The sequence below is a fragment of the Erpetoichthys calabaricus genome, chromosome 1 (genome assembly GCF_900747795.2).
Source record: "Erpetoichthys calabaricus chromosome 1, fErpCal1.3, whole genome shotgun sequence".
Lineage (NCBI taxonomy): Eukaryota > Metazoa > Chordata > Cladistia > Polypteriformes > Polypteridae > Erpetoichthys > Erpetoichthys calabaricus.
In genome coordinates, this window is record NC_041394.2 from 88,414,001 (window position 1) to 88,423,454 (window position 9,454).

The following is a 9,454-nucleotide window of genomic DNA, read 5'->3' on the forward strand; positions in this document are numbered from 1 at the left end:
AAAAGTACAGAAACGTCTGCACAGAAAGAAGTTTTCTTATTTTGTACCTTTTCTCATTGATGATACAAATATATGTTTTTCAGTTTCTAGGAAAGCTACAGTTATATTTTTAGTATGCAAAATTTGGACAATCTTCTCATTTTGTTTTTCTCAAGAACACTTGAATGTGATTTCTATGATGAAAAAATTTTAAAAATTGTGAAGCGTCCATAAGTCCTAGTCTGAATGTTCTCATAAACTCATGAATTTCTCTTTTTTCTCCCTGAAGTATACAAAATAAGTTGACATTTGTAAAATTTGCAGAAGTAATTTCAGGTAAACTATAAATGACAAAAACAGGATTTTACATCACACAGACCTTGTTTCCCTTCCAAACTAAAGACCTGCTATATATAAAATGAATAGTACTGGACACTAAATGATAGATTCTGTTCTTAACATTTCTGGTCCCAAATAACGTTGAAACTAATGATTTTACTTCACTAAAGCATACCTTGGTAAATGTAACTATTTTAAATTAAATGTAAGATTACAGGTGATTTCCCAGACAGAAACTGATTTCTGTTTTACTATGACAGCTCTTTGGGAGTAAAGTGACAATGTAGAGAATAATGTAAATGTGAAGCACTTGGACAGGTGGATTCCGGACTGAGTGCTATTTTTGCATTATTTGCATTTCCCCCCATGCAAAGCCTCCTCAAGGCTAGGGTGGGAGTGTCCCCAATTAAGCCAAGCCCCCTAATCTGCATTCCCTCCTCACACAGGCATATAAATAAAAACATATTTAAATAATGTAATAAAATGATAAACAAAGCTCTTATTTTTTACTCAAAATGAAATCTAAAATCCATCTTGCACTACCTACATAATCTTTTGGAAGACAAAAGTTATAATAAACCAGCTTGGAACAAAAAAGTTAACCAGTGTAAACATGGCAAGGTTAAGCAGGGGCAAATTGCTATGGTGGGTGTGAGAAAACCAAAAGAAAGCAGAAGAAGGATGATGTAAATATGGCACAGAAAGGGTCTTCTGAAAGAATTGTTACAATAGCCCAGGAGTGAAGAAGAAAAGAACATGGGTGGTGATCTCTACAAGGATGCAAATTCCACACCACAGTACAGAATTTCATCTAAATAACAGGTCTAATTATAATAAAAAATTAAATTTCAAGTCCATGCCATAAAACCTATTTTTCAGGAATATCACTGAATTTGGATATAATCTGAGAGGTTAGCATAAAATATTGTAAAGCTGTAAAAACATTTACAATGGTCAGTAACCCCAAAATGCAACAGTACTTACAAGAACATCACAATCCTCGTTCACACTTATGACACTGGAAATTACCAAGATTACCATCAAAGGAATTTACTGGAAATGTAATCCTTCGTACACACTAGGGTAACCCAACAGCCTTCTAAGTCCACAACATTGACTCCTGAAGGGTCATCAACAGGTAAGGGATGAGCAATCTTGAGGTAATACGAGTCTTGTAAAAGTCCTGTACTTGCCAATATAACAGATGCTTGCACTTTTGTCTAAAATAAAATAACACTGGTGAGAAGCAATGATTGAGTGCTGCAATTGCTTTGTTATTGTATTTCTTCAAATAAAGACTTACTTAAGTAAACCAGTAAATATAGCTATAAAGCTAAAAAAAAACAGTGAAACCAATATGACACTTCAAGGATGTAAACATGAATGCTGCTGTATTTGTACTGCTACAAGAAGCTGCACAATGCTTTGTTTTCAACAGATAAAGGCAGAGAGCCCATTATTGCAACACTGTTTCTCTGCAGGCTGCACCCATTGCTCTCTATACTGGTGGAAAACAGAGGCTAAGAAGGGTAGAGAACACAGACATGTCTGGTGGTTACTAGGTTCAATGATTTGGTTGGGTTTAGGTTACTGGAGTCAGTTAATTTATTGTTTCTTAAACTTTACTTCACTGAGCACATACTCACTTTGACTTAGTAGTGAGTGGTAATGGGTATGTTTAACCTCCTTAGCATTGCATTTTATTCCAGAAAAACGTAAACAGTGCTGTATTTTTTTAAATGAAAAATTACATTTTTATTAAATTTCAAAAGTATAATAATGATAAAAAATACTAATTGTAATGATGAATAAAAATAATATGAAATATACAATAATAACAAAAATAATAACAGTAATAATAATACTACTAATGATGCCAAAAGAGTATATAATCTCAAAATGAAGTCCTTTGTGTGGTAAACCTTAAAGCACAGTGAAAGACACAATCCAACATCACAGTCCGGAGAATAGGGTGTTTCTTTACAGATTTTCTTCCCAGATTTATCAGTTTTTGAACAGCACACTGCACAGGTACGAGTTGGATTCTGTTTTTTTCTGTTGGTGGTATATAATCAATAAAATGTCTACCAACAAGACGATCCTCGAAGTGCTGAGGTGACTGCGACTCTTTAGCGGTAGTGTGGACAGTGAATGTGCGGCAGTGATTTGTTCTACAAGCTGGCATGTAAAGTTTGCATGAAATACAGTCTGTCAGCCTTTTGTTTGTATAACATGAATGCATTCCAAATGCACTGTTCCACCAGATGATGAAATGTCTTTTTGTTGTATTTCTTTTGTTGCCTCAGCATAACGGGATAAAAAGTCAATTCTTGATCCGCAAGATCTATGCTGCCCATTGAGCTATTGTAGTCGACCACAGCACAAGGCTTCATAACCTGTTTGTTGCCTTTTGCCTATACAGTGAACATAGCTGCATTATGTACAGTGCTAAGAAGACAAACATTATTCTTGTCTTTCCAATTCAGCTCAAGCACTTTACCCTTTTGGTAAGCTACTAGTGCACCTCACTGTAATTCAGCTCTACCAAAGTCTTCAGGCATGCCACGATGGTTGGGACGCACTGTTCCAAAGGCGTCAGTCTTTCTTTGCAGCAAGATGTGAAATTGCTCTGGTAAAGTATAAAAATTGTCCATGCTTACACAGTAACTTTGATCCAGCAGAGCATCTATCAAAGTCAGCACCGATGACGTAGCAACACCGTACTGATTTATTTCAGATCAAACACTGGCCCCTTTCCCTGTGTACAGAACCAAATTCCAAATGTATTCCATTTTAGATTCACAAAGTTCGTAAAACTTTGGCAAATCTTGCTCTTTTTGACACGATGCACTGTATCCATGACAGTCGGCCCTTATAAGCCATGAGGTTTTCACTGATGCTGTCATCACAGTCCAGAATGCAAACGGTCCAAAATTTTGCTACAATGGCCTGGTGTATCGCCCAAATTTTCTTCAGTTTGGGTGCTGGATGGGTATTATCTTCAAAGACTTCATTGTTGGTAAAATGCAGATATTTCATAATTAGTGAAAACCTGCATTCAGACATAATTTCTCCAAAGAACGGCAGCACAGGGAGCACTTTTACACCCTGAGTGATTCCCGGTTCTAATGCTTATCCAAGACACATCTGTATAGTTGTGACACTCAGAATTAAGGCTTTTAGCATGGTTTTCGCAGCCCGAGTAACACTCGGGTCTAACACTAAGTAGGTTAATGTATAAATGTCAGGCTGGGTACTTTTTGTGAAAGTAACATTTCCAGAAATTAATAAAACTGCTTCACTTAAGCAACATTTGTTTCTATCATCCAGGATTCATATGTATTACTCACACATGATGTGAAAATGAAAGTATTTTTCAGTGTGGCAGACATTCGCTTCCAAAAAAAAAATATCAATCAATTTCATTTTTTTTTTATTCAATTCATTCAATTTCTTTGGAAATTAGGTCTGCGGCATAAACATGATAAAAAATGTCTCCTCCTCGTTGGACAAAAAAGCTTTTGAGAAAAACTTGGCAGGAGTGATGCCTGATGTGTTTGATTAAACTCACAAGTGATAAGAGTAATGCCCCTCTGATGGGCACATTTAGATATTAGTCTTTCCTTAGTGTGTTAGCATGTGGTGGAATGTAAAACTTTTGCAGCAGGTAGGACAGCTTGCACTTTTTCAAAGTTCCAAATCAGATGAGCAATGAACAGTTGAAATTACTGCATTTGTACACTAAGAGCTTTTGTCTAAATACAGTCACCTCTGCCATCCCACCTGATGAAGTAGTCCTACTTAAACAAAAAGCAAATAAGTCCTTCAGTTGCATAAAGGAATCATAAAGATACAAAAGTAAAGAGTGATATATACATCAGATGTATTTCCAACTGCATTAGCATGTGTTGTTACTTTCTAGTAATGCTAAAGTAAATGTTGTTTTTACATGCTAATGAAAACTGTTACCGTTATACGAACACACCCTTAAATAACCACCTCCTACAAGCTTCCCACATAATGTGCAATCAGCAACATTAAATAAAGTGGAAGTTCAAGAGACCAAAATAAGTGAACTTTCTGACACAAAAATTGAGCAATTGCTGTGGGAAGTCGAAATCAAAAATAAGGTGCTGCCTGTAACAAGTCTGGCAAAGCTGCTACAATAAAGACAGGTTACTTTGTTTCGAAAATAAAAGTGAAAAATGCAAATGTAATTCTTAGTACCACATTAATATTAAAGTCTATTATACACATTCAAGAAGTTGAAATTCAATCTGTATGATACTGTTGTAAGAATACTGAAGCTTTGGTTTTATACAAAAAGAAATTTGCATATGATGTAATATGCTTGTGAAGCTTCCACTGGTTTAAATTTAAATTTAAGTGTAAGCTGTAGCTGTATTGTGATTTTTTACATACAAAAAAACTAAACAAGCAAGCTCCATATGCATAATCTATCCGCATATCTTTCAGATATTCCATAAATGTGCACCTCATTTTGAACCTATAGCCTGAATTGTCAGAATAAACAACACGTCTTCACTGTATTGTATACATCTATCAGGTAGGACCACCTTTCACAACAGTCTCATTTCTTTAAGCTATGAATTCAACAACGTGCTGGAAATATTGCTAAGGGATTCTCGTCCATGCTGATCTGATAATATCAGGTAGTTCCTGTATATTTTTCAGCCACACCTTCTTGCCATGAACCTCCCTTTCCACCTCATCAGAAAAAAGACTCAATTAAATTGCAATCTAAGGACAGTGAAGGCCATTTGAGTAAACTGAAATCACTGTCACGTTCATAAAACCAGTTGGAGTTGCTTTAGTTATCCATTTGAAAAAGGGGAGAATGTGTCCATAAAGAGAGGCATATGGTCAGTAGAACTGCAGTGTTCAGATGATACTCTTCAGTACTAAAGGGTCTAGTATGTGCCTAGGAAACACCACTAAGCTACCACCAATAGCCTTTAGCACTGACACAAGGTAGAATGGATTTATGAATAAATGCAGTTTATGCCAAAGTTTCATCCCACCCTCTGCATGTTACTACAGAAATCCAGATTCTTCAGACAATGCAGCATTTTTCCTATCTTTGATCATCCACTTTTGGTAATAATGTGTTTACTGCAGTCTACTTTTCCTGGCCCAGGGTGATACACTTGTGCACACCATAGCTGTAAAGAGCAGTATTCCATTGTGAAAATTCTGTCATCTTGAACAAGACTGGACTTTCTCCTCTCACCTCTTTTATTAACAAGGTTGATTTTTCCACAGCTGCTTGGTAGATGTTATTTTGTTTGTTGCACTATTCTCTGTAAACTCTAGAGACTGTAGTGTGTGATAAACCCAGGAGGACTCTTTCTAAGTTGATAAAATCATTATGTCCTTCACAAATAGTCATATTACAATGAAAGTTATTTGATCTAAGGTTTTGCCAATTCAAATGTTTGGCTGGATTAAACTTCTTGACCATATCTGCATGCTAGTTAGTATTGCATTGCAGCCATATGATTGGCTTTTTGCTTTAACAAGTCGTTGTACCTAATAAGTGCCAAGAGAGTATGATACACTGGTATGTTTGAAAGCTAGAGAGAGAGAGAGAGAGAGAGAGAGAGAGAGAGAGAGAGAGAGAGAGAGAGAGAGAGAGAGAGAGAGAGAGAGAGAGAGAGAGTGAGTGAAATAAAATATACACCTTTAAGCTTAAGCTTCAGGGCCCCTAATCCTGGAGGGTTGCAACGGGATATTCAAACAGTTCAAGCTTCACTGCCCCTAACATATAGGTCTGCCACTGGCTTTATCCATGACCCTGTAATAAGAAATGGTTTTAAGTAAATGCAACTGAGGGCGGCATGGTGGCGCAGTGGTAGCACTGCTGCCTCGCAGTAAGGAGACCTGGGTTCACTTCCCGGGTCCTCCCTGCGTGGAGTTTGCATTTTCTCCCCGTGTCTGCATGAGTTTCCTCCGGATGCTCCGGTTTCCTCCCACAGTTCAAAGACATGCAGGTTAGGTGCATTGGCGATCCTAATTGTCCCTAGTGTGTGCTTGGTGTGTGTGTGTGTCCTGCAGTGGGCTGGCGCCCTGCCTGAGGTTTGTTCCTGCCTTGCACCCTGTGCTGGCTGGGATTGGCTCCAGCAGACCCCCCTGACCCTGTGTTAGGATAAAGCAGGTTGGACAATGACTGACTGACTAAATGTAACTGCCAAAATAAGTCTGTAAACACTAAAAAAAAAACTTTTATGCTAACTGATGACGTGGGAATGACATCAAGATGATGTGGGAAAAAACCTAAGAGGTCATGTTTAAGAGTCCATGTCATTTTTAACCCGCTTAATCCAGACCAGGGTAGCAATGGCGCTGGAGCCTCTCAGCCAACATAGGATGCAAGGCATGAACAAACCCTAGTCATAGCACCAGTCCTTTGCAGGATGAACACACACACCTGGGTCAGAAATAAAGGAACGTGAAGAGATCGGAGCCTCGCAGTTAGGAGACCCGGGTTCGCTTCCCGGGTCCTCCCTGCGTGGAGTTTGCATGTTCTCCCCATTTCTGCATGGGTTTCCTCCGGGCGCTCCAGTTTCCTCCCACAGTCCAAAGACATGCAGGTTAGGTGGATTGGCGATTCTAAATTGTAATTCTAAATGGTGTGTGGGTGTGTTTGTGTGTGTCCTGCGGTGGGTTGGCACCCTGCCCATGATTGGTTCCTGCCTTGTGCCCTGTGTTGGCTGGGATTGGCTCCAGCAGACCCCCGTGACCCTGTGTTCGGATTCAGAGGGTTGGAAAATGGATGGATGCATGGAAGAGATCGGATTGAAACCCACTCTCCATCAGTTGAAGCAACAATGCTAACCACTACACCACTGTGCTGCACTAAACCCAACTGGCAGGCAGACTTTCCATTTTCTCAGCTTATTTTTCCCTTTCCTGTTAAGATACAGCATTAAAGTATTGCTGCCAGGAAATGGGTTTTTTCTACCCTTTCGTGTTAAAAAAATCAGTATTACAATTCAGGCTGGAAAAAAGAGGGACATCCACCCGTCCATCCTTCATATGCAAGGCATGCTTAACCATAGAACATAGCACCTGAAGCAACACAAGAAATGTTCCATTAAACGTTGTTTTAAAGAGTTAACGTGCAATACACCTGGATTCGTGCATATTGGCCATAGCTGGCCTCAGACGATTGAGGGTTTGTGGCAGAAACCATTAAATATCAATTTACCCCCCCCCCCCCCCCCCCCCGAAAATCTACTTAAAACAAATCATATAGAACCGTATGCGACAAAGACGAACCAATAACAATTGATTGAACCAATGAGGAGGATGCTAGGCAATGTACATGCTGTCAGTCACATTCCTCACTAGTGCAGATTTGTAAGGGTACTTAAAGCAAAGTGTAAACCAATAAAACACAAAAAATGGCATAGCAGGCTACAGATGAAAACGCGGCGATATTCGGGAACGTCTTAAAAGAAACACTCAGAAAAACCCAGGAAACCACAAAACTGAAAGAGCCGAAACGCCCCATGTTGACGGACGCTGAGAAAATCTCACTGAGGCTTAAAATCGACTTACTCCAAAAATAATTCACAAACATTTTCAAATGCATCACAAGGTACCGCAGCACACTGCGCTACCAGACTTTTTCAACCAAGCACATAGGTCACCGCGATGAGAGCGCATCGTCTTACCCTTAAAGTTCACGAATATTTGGCAGAACAAGCAGGCGAAAAGAAAAGAAGCCACAACGCTAAACACTCTCATCTGCAAAGGGCATCCGAGGCGCCCTTCCTCTGACAGCCCTGACTGAAAAGTTGACAAGAGACGCGTCGCGGCTTCGCATTGTAGCACAGCTTGCTCGCTCCCGCTGCCTACCTGGCGACCGCCGGCTCACTCGACACACAGTCAAAGGTTAGAAGGTGTGAAGTTTAACCCGTTTAAGTGCGTTTACACTCACCGGTGAGTCCGGCGTGCCGCTGTCGTTCTTGTCTCCTGTCTAAAAAGTCATGTCTCCGCCCATTAGCAGCGTTTGTTTTCTGCTTGTATCAGACTATAGAAGCGCGGTTCCGAAAACCGCAGAAGCTGCGCTGCCACTGCTGTTGAGCTCCTGCTATCTCAGTCGCGTGCTCGTGCTCGCGCTCTCGCTCGCACTCGCTTCCTGGAGCCGACCCACGACATGGCCGTGAGTCGGATCGGGTTCGGGATATAGTAGTTTAGATGCGAACTGGGGGCGGAGGAGAAGGGGTGTCACCATTTAGGCGAGTAGGTGTTCGTGAGTCACTCGCGTGTCGACAAAAGCGACGGGTCTATGAAGTTTTTCAAATACGATAATTATTTCAGCTTAAGAACGCTTAAGGCACATCGCGAGGTTGTGTACAGTCACACAAAGCCACCCCCATCTGTAGGAATGTACCTCTCGTTTCGAGTCTAACGTTTCCAAATGTCCACCCACTGCGAAAACTATACATTTACTGCTATTTTTAAATGTTATTTTAGCTTCGTTTTAGAAGAAATATGGTGTTAGCCTAAAGTACAATATAGTAATAATAAAACTAACTGTGAGAAATCATCTATATATCCATTATGCAATTTACAATTGCGAGGAGCCGGAGTCAATCCGGCATCATCGAGCGCAAGGTAGGAATCTCACTGTGTTTATTGTGTGCTTAAGATTATGTTTCAAAACGAACTGTTTTAAATTAAAAAAAAAAAAAGTTAACGTATTAAATAGGAGTTAAAAAGATGTTCTGAATGTTAAATAGGTGTTAATTTAAATGTAATACAATAAATGGATCATGGGGTGCATATACATTTACTGGATAAGCGATTAGTGTAGAGACACTGATTCATGAATCCATCCATCCATTTTTTACTGTTATTTGGTGGTATAGTTCCATTCATCCATCTCTATTAATAATTATAAAATTTTAAACATTTTTTTTCTAGAGAACCTTCCCTATCCTCAAAGTGCTTCAACATAAATTCAAAATGAATAACTGGGAACAAGCAGAAATAAAATACACAACATTGAATACAGAATAATATCAGTATAAAACACAAAATTAAGATAAATACATGAAACACAATGCCTTGAATTAAAATAGTAGGAAATAAACTAGAATAAAATACA

The 9,454-nt window shown here is 39.3% G+C and overlaps 1 protein-coding gene across 1 annotated transcript in view; it reads right to left on the reverse strand.

The window, feature by feature from the left end:
* The window catches only part of LOC114646201 (RAS guanyl-releasing protein 2), a 220,414-nt gene extending 211,878 nt beyond the window's left edge, over window positions 1–8,536 (reverse strand). Inside the window, exon 1 of the mRNA XM_051921194.1 lies at window positions 8,282–8,536. The gene's annotated coding sequence lies outside the window, so the exon portion shown is untranslated. The remainder of the gene's footprint in view (window positions 1–8,281) is intronic.
* Window positions 8,537–9,454: the final 918 nt, after the last annotated feature.